This window comes from Centruroides vittatus, unplaced genomic scaffold (assembly GCF_030686945.1).
Source record: "Centruroides vittatus isolate TY-2023 unplaced genomic scaffold, ASM3068694v2 contig_723, whole genome shotgun sequence".
In the NCBI taxonomy this organism is placed as follows: Eukaryota; Metazoa; Arthropoda; class Arachnida; order Scorpiones; family Buthidae; genus Centruroides; species Centruroides vittatus.
The window spans coordinates 516,294-529,650 of record NW_027122461.1 but is presented as its reverse complement, the minus strand read 5'-3'; the positions used below and the strand labels follow the sequence as shown (position 1 = coordinate 529,650).

General features: G+C 32.4%; 1 protein-coding gene across 1 annotated transcript in view; it reads right to left on the bottom strand.

Annotated features, from left to right (window-relative positions):
- LOC136980753 (uncharacterized) overlaps nt 1-13,357 on the bottom strand; it is a 108,185-nt gene that overhangs the window by 59,674 nt on the left and 35,154 nt on the right. The gene's annotated exons all lie outside the window — the stretch shown is intronic.

The following is a 13,357-nucleotide window of genomic DNA, read 5'->3' as shown; positions in this document are numbered from 1 at the left end:
AAAATGGTAACGTGCATGTTAAGCGGAATGAAATGTATCGATATGTAAATCTTTACAGCGTGACAAAAATCAATTTGAGAAGCTTAATAATGGAAGCACCGTCGGTTGCCAACACGTGTATTCCGAAGGGCAGTGACGTGAAGAGTTACACTACGTCACACCACTCCGTTCAACCAGCTGTAGGTGCGTGCACAATCGGCGCCTGCGGATAAATTTAGTAATTATTTAGTCAGATTATAACTTTTAATTTTCTGTGTACTGATATTTTAACAGAAAATAAGCAGTGAAAGTACTGTATATCTGTTTATAGATAATATTCAATAATAAGGTATTCGGTGAAAGTATCGGAATCGACACACATAACGGTCATTCAGATATTAATACGGGATTTCGAGAACACTTTCTATATCAGAAAGAAAGCGGGTTGATGAGAATTATATAAATTTGATTATGGAAATTTATAGAAATTCTGAAAAGATAGGCTAAAGTGTTACATAAAGAGGATTTAGAGTGGATAAAGTGACTAGATGACGAAATGTAAAAAGCGAGATGTTGTGTTAGATGCTTCGACGTGACGTTATATGGGTCACGTGATCGACTCTGGGGAACTGTTTCTGACCTACCAACAATTAAGCGATCTTCAAAATTTCGCTTTTATAATCAAAACTAAAATAGTTAAGAGATTTATTTTGTAATTCAGATAATTAGCAGAAATCATGATTTACCCGACCGCACACTGTTCGCATTTACTGTTGTCAGACAGAAGCAGTGATAGACTGGACAAGGACGACTCCAGCCAATGAGCCAGGGGTGGGGCAAGATGATGTAAATTGATAGAGGATATGAATTGTATGTAGGTAAAATAAAAACGATTCATAAAGTTTTAATCATTTACTATGTACCGGAAAAGAAATATCTTAATTATAACATTTTTTTAACTTACAAGAAGCCTATGAAGATTATTTTAATTAAAACTTAGCATTTGAATAATTTTTTCGAATTTCTAGGGGAGGGCAGCTGCCCGTCTGCCCCCCCCCCGGCGACGCCCTTCACACTGGACAATAAATCGCCAATAGGGCTACAATTTCTATAAATTGGATATTAAAACTCGTATACAATACTATTCATCTTTGAATTACGATTTATGCAACGAATATTGACTTTTTCAAAGAGTTTGAAAAGCGAAAGGGGGAGTGTCCCATCTAATTCGGGCATCTGGTCACTGTATTAGTGTAGCACATTCAAGTAACGGCACTATGCTTAGCTACATCTCTACATAAATGCGATGTGCTACACAGCGAAACTCTGGTAATTTACTGGGATAGAATAATTTATATACAATAAATCTCAAAGCAGAATTGTTCGAAGCAATTTTTTTATAAATTACCTCTTTTAAATTTTTTTTAATATGAATTATTTATGATTTGTTGTGAAACCGTGTTGTATTGTCTTAGAAGTGTTGAATACAAGATCGTGTTAATAACAATCACATGGCTTTTTCCACCTTTATTTAGTTGACTATATATCAACTAAATAAAGGTGGAAAAAGCCATGTGATTGTTATTAACACGATCTTGTGTTCAACACTTCTATGAATTATTTACTTACAAATGAAAATGGGACAATCCGAGACATTTTTCCAAGCAGGGATACAGTCAAAAACCAGGACTAACTGGTCACTTTAATGATAGAGTTAATCGTGGCTTAACTTTAAGCTCATAACATTATTATTAATATTAGGTGAATTAGTGCAGGATGCATAGAAAGAGCTACGGAATATGTGGCATTCTCAAATGATATTGTTTTTATTAATGGTATAGAGTAATTACAGTTGAGCCAGAAAATGTTAAAAACACATCACAGAAAGAGGGATTAAAAGTCAGTAGAGTCGACACTTAGTTGTTAGAATTTAGATATGGACTGTGAGGGGAAAGAGAGGGAATTTCTCACTGTACTATATACGTATTATACAATAAATAATAAATTATTCGAAAAAAATAACGTTTGCCTTTATCTATATAAAAAATTACAAAACTAGTTAAAGATATCTAGCAACGAGTTGCGTAAGTTTCCTAGATGTTGTAAAACTTTATTAATATTTTTTAAATATATTATTAATTACGGTACAATGGTAAAAATCTGAATTTTGAGGGTATATTTGAGTTTTATTTAAAAATACTGTAAATGGTTATTACGAATAAAATCTTCATTAAGTCTCACCTGACTAGAGATATGATACGTGACCTCCTGTATCTTTCCACCCCCTGGGATTTTAATCACCAAAATTTAATAGCATCAACGTCTCTTATACACAAGCTATCGTGTTAAAATTTGTTTTTTAATTGTTAATTTATCCTGAGATATTAAACGGAAAATATGCCGGACACGCACAGATAGGGTCGTATTTGACACGAATACGGGAAGATACCTTCCAAGTAAACGGAAAGCTTAACGCCACTTGATTGCCATCTATCGGCTACCTGATACATTAATTTATATATATACATTAAAAGGAAAATTTTCAATTGATTTGCTTTCAATTTTAATTATAAGCGAGTTAATATTGATTGAATAAGCGACCTTTCTAGTTGGGCTGCAACTTGAATAAATTGTAGACATAAATTTCCACTGTGGTTCGTCCGTCTCTCCCTATCTGCCTTTCCTTAGTCTCGAGAAGCTGATTAGATAAATGAAACTGGAGACGATGAATGGAAAGAGGAAGGGCAGGAGGCCCCGATCACTTAACTACATACGAGTTTCCGATGAAAACCGGAAGTCACGTTATTACAATTTAAAAATATCGCCTGTAAGGAGTTCGATAGATGACCGGCATGGCTGTATTGCTAACAGGAAAGGTATTATGTACAGAGAAAGCCACGAGGTAAAGAGCATATATTTTAAATTAAACAAATTAATAAATGTGATTAAAAATTGCAACCCGGCAGATTGACCAATTCACAATAAATAATTTCTCGTTGCATTTTAAAATGCAGCTGAGTGAAGATTGAAATGTCTCGACTCTGATAGCATTCATAAAAGTTCCTCACAGAACTATCTTTGTATAGTATACTGACCTCTAGCTTTACAGTTGTGTTATAATTATAATAATAAACATAAACGACATAGTTATACTTTATTTTACAATTATTATTGATTAATATTATCATATGCATTACTCTTTCAAAATATAATTATTTGAAATTCGTAAAGTTAATAACTTTTTACATTCAGACATAAACTTGTCACATTATTTCATATTCTTATAAATTTGCATTGAAGTACCATGAAATTGGTGAATGAAATCTTGTTTAAAACATTGTTTAATATCGTATATATGATATTACATATCCATAACGTCTTAAATATGCGTGTACAGTACATTGTTCAGGGTGCTCATTCAAAGAGTAGCTGTTCAGTGCTGTTTGTAGAATGAGCTCTAGAAAAAATTTTAACCAAATTCGGTATGCATACTATCCCGAGTATGAGGTTTCGATTTTCAGGAAAGCTTTTACTTCAAATTTCGGTCTCTTGGGTAAAATTTGGAGCTTCTGTTTCCTTTATGTCTATATTACATACGTTTTCTAGCGAATTTCAAGTATAAAAAAAGATGAAAACGTCGAAAATCCAATACAAAATGTTTGTTCTAATATACCAGTAATAAGAGAACAGCGCCAAATTTCAACCAAGCGGCTGAAATTTGCAAAACAATTTCAAAATTTTAAACCGCGTGTTAATGTCAGTACGAGTAGCAAATTTGGTTCAGATTTGCTTTGTAAAGAGAGATGTAAACACCTAATCTTTAATTGCGATTTTTTTGTATATTATCCTATTATAATTTGTATTGGTTTTTATTTCTCCTCTCTCTCCCTACATATACAACACCATAAATTATATACGACGATTAAACCCAAACTGTCGTTTCGATCTACGAGAGTTGTGGTTTATCGAACCGTTAATAATTGTTGCCACGTCAACTGTGATATATAGTCACGGTTAATAATCACTCTATATAGGTCTTTGCTCTCAAAATCTCGCAGATACGCATCGAACTTCGTTATGGTAAGTAATAAACTTTACTAAACTCGGCAGATGACGTGATCTTTACGGTATGTACACTAGTTTTCTTATCCGTATTCTAAAATAGGCCTACTAGAGATCAAGTGAGAGTTATGTATATTAGAACTAGCATCAGTTTATAAGTTAAGAGAAAGTATATTAGATATTAGAAAATAATACTTTTAAGCACAGAAAATCGACATTTATGTTTAGAATTTTAGGCTTTAGATAAGCAAGCTGATAATCAGCCTTGGATTTGAAATCCAGCAGTGTCTACGAATCTAAACTTATTTACGGTATAACACCTATTGTGTGATATAACGGAGCAAGTGTATTATGGATAATAGTGGTAAAATTACGGCGTTTCCAGAGGCTTGATACAGTTTCTGGTATCATTAAGTTATACATATGTTACGATTAACTCCCGTGAATCAGATAAAGCTAAGATTACTGATGAGTGCTAACTTTATTAAAGTCTTTCGATTAAAGCAAATGAAAATTTGGTTAAACTAATTCTCTGTTAGTTTGTAAGTTTATCCATGGACAAGCGAATAAAGTTGACATTATGCAAAAACAGATAAATGAAGCAGGAACAAAACTTAAAATTCAGACTATATTTATTTGATGATTTTGGATTTAAAAAAAAATATATTAGGATTTGGTTTCACTTTTGCCGCAATATAAGCGATCTTTTCAATGTAGATTGTATGGATAAAGAAGGAAGTTCGTTTTTTAAATCAACTAGAAATTTTCATTTCACTTTTGCTTAAGAAATGAGGTAAAGAAAATGAACATTGTTACTTATTTCACCCAACTGTCGTTAGATTTAGCTAGAAAATTGTAGCTTCGAAGCTAAAAATTGCTATTTAGGTTTAAAGTAACAATAAGCAGTAATTACTTTCATTTACAGAAAACCTCTATATACGATACATTGATCCAAAATAACGTACACCAGAGATTAATCTTAGTAATGAATACAATAGAAAAATGATAAACGATCCTACGGTATGATTTCGCGTGTTTTGGTGGGACTTAATCTCAAAGAACGAGATAAAAAAAGGAAATGTCACAGTATGTTTTAACGTGATTGTATGTGTTCGAAAGGTCAACTATTTTCGTGTTTGCCTTCAATTGTATTTATTAACAGAATATAGGACAGATGTTTACAAGTCTTTTTAAAAAAGTTTGTCATAAGAATAGATAATCAGTGAATTAAAGCAAAATCTGCAACGAGTTGCTTTATTTTCCCGAAAACATTTAAAATTGTATTTGTGGCGTCATCTGTTATGGTGTTTTATTTAAAAATGTTTATATTGTTAATTATTATTAAATGTCAAAACACTTAATTTTAATGCTAGGTATAAGTTTTGTAAAAAAATTGTAAAAGTTAATAACGAGTAAAATCGTCATTAAGTCCGACCCTACTCGGGATATCTCCATACGACCCACACTCTCTCCCCACCCGTCGCCCTTTAATCACCAAAATTTAATAGCATTAACCCTCTTAATACACCAACCTCCTTGCAAATGTTCAGAAATTTCCGGCGAAAAGCAGGAGAGTTATTAAACTTCAAACGGGGTGAACAAAATCGTTTTCCCTACACACACCTCCATTCGTACAGAAAATCTCCTAAACTTTGTGCACTTGTTGACGTTTGAAAGTCCCCTGAGTCAAAAAATGTGAAAATTTTGAAGATGCCATTATTTGACCGATCGCCATACTTTCCCTCTGTTATATATGACAGAGCCAGGAAGGTTTGATTTAGGGATTGAGTCTGATTTTTGAGTATTGATTTTGCTTCAGCCGTCTGTTTCGGATAATTCCTGCTTTATCCTCTCGTGACATGAATAAAGCGCGCATTATACGGATAATGTTAAAAAGAAATCGATAAATTGATGGACACGTAGATTAATAAACTAATCAATACTTGCCTTAAACAAAAAATGACTTGGATAAAATTAGTATTAGCCGGTTGATCCTAGCTCTTGCCGTAACATATCCTATACTACACACACATGCATATACAGTGGTGCCTCATATAACGTACTTAATTCGTTCCAGGTGCACGTCCGTTAAGTGAAACGTCCGTTATACGAAACGCATTTTCTTATAGAAATACATGTTAAAACATCTAATTCGTTCCGCAGCATAAAATAACCGTACTATATCATTAAAAGAAATGAACATGGGGTGCGTTATTTTATTCTTCAGCGTAACTCTGCGCGAGCGACATCCGTTTAAAAATTCCTGCAGAACGTGTTCCTAAATTCCGGTGGGAGTGCGCGCCGTCGAACGGCAAAAACGGCCTCTTGTAGCAGTAGTTTACGGTGGAAAGCAACATGGCGTCCTCCATGGCTCAGATAGTTTCGTTTCCGGGTCCGTTATGTGGTTTTATGAATGAGAATTTAGAAATTGTGAAAGCGCGAGTTAGCGGACGCGGTGATGTGTCTTTACGAATTTTTTTCGAATGGTAGCCGGCATTCAAATTTTTTTCGTGGCTATTTTGAATGTTCTTTCAACAAATAATCCATTTTATAGTTAAATTTTACAATCGGGACCCTTCTTTTGCCATTAAAAGCTCATATTTTAGAATTATGCATTCCTCCATCACGATACTATCGATAGTGCGGGCGCCGCCATCTTTTTTCCTTTCACCGTCGTTCCTAAATGCCTACGAACAGCAGCGCACTCCCGTAGTAGCGGAGACGCAGAGCGACCGCTATTAAAGAACGCACCCATGGAGCAGTCATCAATTATGCCGGAAAGTCCGTTGTTCGCAGCCAGTCCGTTGCTCGAGTCACGTAACGGCCAAACAAAAGTCCGTTGTTCGCAGCCGGTCCGTTGCTCGAGTCACGTAATGGTCAAACAGAAAGTCCGTTGTTCGCAGCGTCCGTTATTCGAGGCGTACGTTATACGAGGCACCACTGTATACAGGCGTTAAATAACCAGGCTTCAAAAAGCCTGGATTTCCGTGCTCTGCTCCACCTGAGCTTATTTACATCCCTATAAGTGCATGTGCAGCATTTTACATTACAAAACAATATACCGCGAGAAGGAGCATCGCAAGTCCACGTTAGCTTAGCGTCAATTGCAAAGCTACAATATGAATCCATTTAGATAGTATGCAGCTATGTAACCTAACCAATGGGTATTGTTGAGTAGGCAACCAATGGCTTCGACCATTTCAAATGAAACAAATTACTTACTTAACGGTTTGTCATTTAGAAGTAACCAATGATAATAGTCCGTTACATTTGGGACCGAATCTATCATTGGATTGGCTTGTTTCGATTGCAGCTATTACTTAAAACGCATCACAGTATAAAGACCCGATAAGATGTCTTAACACACTTAACAACCTAGCACCAAAATGTGTTAAGGAGATATATTAAGTGTGCTAGATCAAATTCGAATCGTATTTTTGGTATGAGATCGTTTGCTTTCAATGAGGACCACGTTTCGTTTGAACCACGATGACGTGAACGAGGTATATTTTGTGAATAATCAATTGTTACACTTTTAAATATTTATTTTATAATACAAACTGTAGACATTTAACTGTAATTAATAAATTGCTAACAGGGCAATTTTCCTCAATATACGTTAACTTCACCCATATTCTTATCGTTCATTTTTTGACACGAACGATTTTGTTTATCGTTCGTTTCTTATCTTCTTATCCATCTCCTTATTTATTGTATCCTCATCACGATAGATTATCTACAGAATGATATTACAAGTAACAGTACAGAGTATGTATTATACAAGTTTACAACTGTATAATTCTAGAAACTTTATATATATATATATATATTATCTATGATAAAATTTTTCCAACTATTTAGATTATACAATAACAAGTGGAAATTCGAAAAATCATCTTATGCTCTAGTTACTGTTACTCTTCGAGTAGAACACCCTGATTATATAGAATATCTGCAGAATTTTATATTCCAAATCATTAATTCATAATTTCCTTTAGGAATTGCGTATTGGTTGCCTCGTTAAAACTCTCGAGATTAATTACGAATTTTCAAATATAAGTCTTATTGTTTGTAATGCCGTGATCTAGTCCTGGGCGAAACAGAGTGTCTATCGCCTAGTCGCACCCCTTGTTTTATGTAATCAATCTATTCGTTCAAATATGAAATTTAAGTAAAAAGTTTGATGTTTTTCTGTTACAACATAGACACAGCAGAAAGTCGTTTATTCGAATTTGTTGGGACTAGAGGTCAGAAACTCTCACTTTTTGTATTCTTTGGTATGTACAGTACAACGCTACACGTCCTGATTATTACTAATTAACTCGTTTAGATAAAACCAGGTGTCTATCGTACTTAAAATATGCTCCAAATTTCGGTGTAAATTCAAATATGTTTACATAATACAGAATTTCCGAATGGTTTTAGAGTGTTATAAGCTTATGTTGTGTCATAAACCGACGTTAAATTGCTGTTTAAACAATTGTCCTATATACAATAAATTCAATCTATTTCAATAATTTTTTCAGTTTTTATATATATAATACATAATTAATGGCAATTTTCGTCATTACGTTACTAATTTTTACTTTAAATTTATATTCTGTTGACAAAACATTGAATCATGCTCCGCTTTTCTCTTTGAGTCAGTAATCTTGACCCATGTAATAATATAGAATAGATAAAAGTAAGTTAAATAAATAAAATTACTCTCGATTACTCTCATTTGATATTAAATAAATCATATTTTTAAAATAATTTCTGCAAAAGTAGCGAAGATAAACGTTAATTGATCAATCTCGGATGCTCTTAATCGAACTTACCTCTATGAATTTATATTATTATTCGTTGTAATTAAATAAACATTTAGGTTTTATAAAATAAGTTTAATTTAAATCTTTGCAAGTAATAATTAAATCAAATGAAACTGAAAGAAGAGTTCGTACAGGGTGGAGTTTGATTAATTCATTTAACTTCGTTGAACTAAGAAGATAAAAATTGATATATTTATATGGAAGCGTGACATGCCATTCAAATGACTAACAAACTTAATTATAATTACAGTGAATTATTATAGCTGATATTAAAATAAACCTATAAAGACTAAGTCGAACTATGAATCTTAAAAATGGAATGTTTAACTTCTGTATACAAAGAGAGAGAATAGAATTATAAGAATTCCAAAAATTGCCATAGAATAAAATTAGAATGGAACATTTTATGAAATTTACCAGGGCAGATTCTTATGAAAAATTTTTTTTTCTTGTGTGTAGGCTATATTTTAAGTATGATATGAGCGTATTTTCTGGATTGACGTTCTCCTGCTTATAGAAACAATTAGCATTGTTTTACTTTTCCTGGCGTTATATAATATTTCAGAGAAAATATAAATAGGAAAAGTGTGGTGATCGATCATATTTTGACCTCCCGCTTTTATTTGGATTTTTGGACATTTTGACACACTAGGAGTCGAAAAATTCCAAAAAATCGATACAAAATTCCATGTATGTGAGTGTCGGTGTATAGTTTGCATTATATCTAAGGACCGGATGAACAAAAAATTTTGAAAGGTAACGGGATTATTTTAATATATCGGACATTGATGCTACTAAATTTTGGTAGTTAAAAGTCAAGGGAATGGGAGACTGAGAAGGTCATTTATAGTAAACGACTACGTCGTGTATATACCTTGCCGGCTTTTTTCGTGCAATATACGTACATATATAAATATTCTATATGTAAGTTAACAGAAAAAAAACAATTTTTATAAAATAATTTATAGGAATATAAAAACTGTTTATAAAATTGTAAGACAAGTTGATAAACTGACGAGTAAAAGTAAAAATGTCTAAAATTCTAAAATGAAAAGTGAAATTTCTAAAAGGAAGAAATAGATTTCGACAGACCTCTTTTATTTTCTCGTCTGTTAAACTAACAATGCAAAAGTATTTGAATCGAGAAATTTCGACTCTCTGAAGTTTTTTTTTTCTTTTTTTAATTTAACGTTTTAAGGGTTCGTGATTGCAAATAAATCTAAGTTTAAATACAATAAAATAAAAAGCCGGAAAAAAATTATACATGTATGTGTGCGTGCTTGTGTTCAGCTGTATTTTCATAGTATCTCAGGATCCTATACACATAAATTTTGAAATTTGAAAAGCGTACTTCTACGTATAAGTGCATTCATGCAATTAAAAAATTTTAATAAGTTTTCGGGAGCAGAAATAGAACAGAGATCCTGTCTCGAATAATGTCAGGTTTAATGAAAATTTTACTCGTTATTGCCATTTACGATTTTCTAAAATTTCACTTCTGCTGTAGCAAAGATTAAAAAGGCTAAAGTGAGTTTTCTCTGATTTAAAAGTTTAAGAAATTATGATTGAAAATAATCGGATTTTTTCCTCGTGTCATTAATTTCCTGTCCGAATGCCAAGAATTGAAATTGAAATTGAATTTGAGAATATTCCTAATGGAACAGTGGCTAAAATCAGGTTGAGAATCAATAGCTGCTGTATAATTCACAGTTTTAACTTGCATTATAATGTATATTGAAAAATAGTTTAAAAATTTATAATATTATTCGTTCTAAAGAGCAGTTTTTAAATAATCGATTGCAAATTGTGTAAATTTAGCATAAATTGAAATACCACACTGTATTAATTCCGTATGAACAATTGAATTACGAAACAAATGAAAAATATTAAAGTAGTCGAAGGTTTAAATTCTATTTTGTATTGTGTAAATAATATTATTTATTATTTTATTGCAGTGATTGGCTAAAGATTCGAATCCTGTTTCGTGTATTGCGATGTCTAAGAGTAAATTCAGCAATTTGGAATTATTAATTGGTAATTTTTTTATTTAACTCTCCCTAATATTAAATGTACATCAAAATCTAATAGTTTCTTTATTTTATGCTGAAATTTCTGTGTGATTTCGATACGATATACTTTCATAAACGTTAATAAAAATATTTTTTTACTATTAGATTCCTGTCCTTTGAAAAAATTATATGGAGTGGTTCGAAGTATCGGTTTTTTCAAAGCAAAACTTACTAAAAATTATCAAATATGGGACAAGAAATCAGGTGAAGCAGTTGAAATACTGAAGAACATAGAAACAGAGTTGAGACGAAAATCGAAAATGGCGAAGTCTGTGAAGATAGGAGGAGAAATCAGTACGATCATAGGAACCATCGCTGGCATTTTTGGAATATTTATATTGTATAACGAGACTATTTCTAACTTATTCAAGCGTATAGGAACGAGTCTGACCGTAATAGGAACGATAATTGCTAAAGGAGCTTCGATTAGAAAAACTAAATTAGAGGAAAACTGCTGCAAGAAAGCTAAAGAGAGTGTGAATGAGTTATTGCAAATTACAAAGGAGTTGGAGAAACAGAAAACGGAATATTTCAGACTCGTAAATGAGTACAGAGCATTACTAGAAAGTTTAAGTGAAAAAGAACTAAATATTCTTCTTAATAAGAAAAACGATAATCTTGGAAGTGTGCGTCGCGATCTCCTTTTGGATCCATCAGTTTACAAAGATCTACCACCGACTTCTCTAGAAATACGCCAATTAAAGTTAAACGAAGAAATCCTAAAAGCAAAAACATTTGAATTTAATTTAATTCCAAAAATCTCAGAAGAAATCAGAGATAATCCGTTATTGAAAGAGATTTTGCAAATGAAGTGCAAATCTGTCCCCTTTGTAAATGGCGAAAACGCCATCAAAACCATGAAAGTCTTTACGAATATTCAATCGAATTCGTCACTGGTCGAACTGATTCCGTACAGTAACAGTGTACAGATTTTTACAGATTCTGCCTGTGTGGTAGGTCTAGCTAATATCTTTTTATTAATCGACGAGATCTGCGAGTTAATCTATTCATATTCGACACGAAAAGAAGCCAGTGTTCAATGCGACGAAATCGGTCGAGTTGCTAACGACTTGAAACAATATAGGATCGAAGTGAAGGATATTTTAAAAGATACATGAAAATGGGACTGTTTTTGCGGAGTGAAATCTATTGACGAACATAACTGAAAGTGTTTCATGGAAAAATTTTAATTTGTGAAAATATAAAACGGTCATCCTGTTAACTCAATCCGTTCTTAATACGTGTGTAAGACACTAAATTGTTGTAATATATCATAACGAATTAAATTATCAATCAGCCTGTTGAAGAATTTTGAGTCCTATATAGCACTTGAAAAGTTTCCGAATGTAGCTCTCCCGCATTTTTATACGGGTATGAAAGAGCAACCAGAGGACTTTTGCGTATGCCATCAGTCCCAGAATCGTCTGACAACGCCCTTTATTACTCAATCGTCTCAACTGTGTGTCTAATCGACTACGTGAGCGCTCGAACCCACGACTAGTGTTCAGTGTTTCCATCCACTCAGTTACCGATGGGTACCAAATCAAAGAATTGTATTCGTGGCAGATAACACGTAACTGTTCAACGTTTCCAATATTAATATTCAAATGTATGGAATCACGTTATTATCTCTGAAAAAATGCGTTTTCGAACATTTAAACAAACAAACGCCAAACATTCAAATTTAAATGCGATTTCTTTTAGAGTAGCATAAACTAAAAATTCTTTTAATTCCTATCGGCGTAACACCTTTTATACAATAATTTTAGTTCGTATATATTATAAAAATTGTTTTAATATTGTGAATTATATCAAATGTTTTTTACGTATCTTGAATATATCAATTGCTTCGTACTTAAATCGAAAATTTCTATTAAAATAATTTCAGAAAATTTATTTTAAAGTGTGCTTTTAATTTACCTCATACTTTTGAAAGTTTAAAAGATCTTAAAATTGATTATCGATCTCGACACATCAATATCGTATATTTAACAAACAAATTTTAATTGCTTCGAATAAGTATTCGAAATTCCTAAGAAACGATGGTTTTGCTTGAATTTATTGCATTAAAATATTAAAGTAAGAAAAATATTCCATCGATTTAGCATTTAGGTAGCAGTTTCTTGTTTATCGTGCATTAAAATTCCATAGTTTTCATTCTTTATTACTCGCTTTGTTAGCTTCGTAATAAAACCTGTGAGTTGTTTGGAAATATTCAATTAATTTTGAATGGAAACAACTTCCTGTTTCCCATTAAACTTGAAAATATTCTGCACATTACGTCATTTTCTTGCATACAGTTCAGTGCAATTCGTTGCATACAGTATCGTTGTGTGACGTGTTGTTGAAGAATACTTTTTCGTTCCTGAATATATCAGTTTATTATATTCTATAAGCTATATTTTATAAAGACTTTGACTAGCTAGAAATGAATAG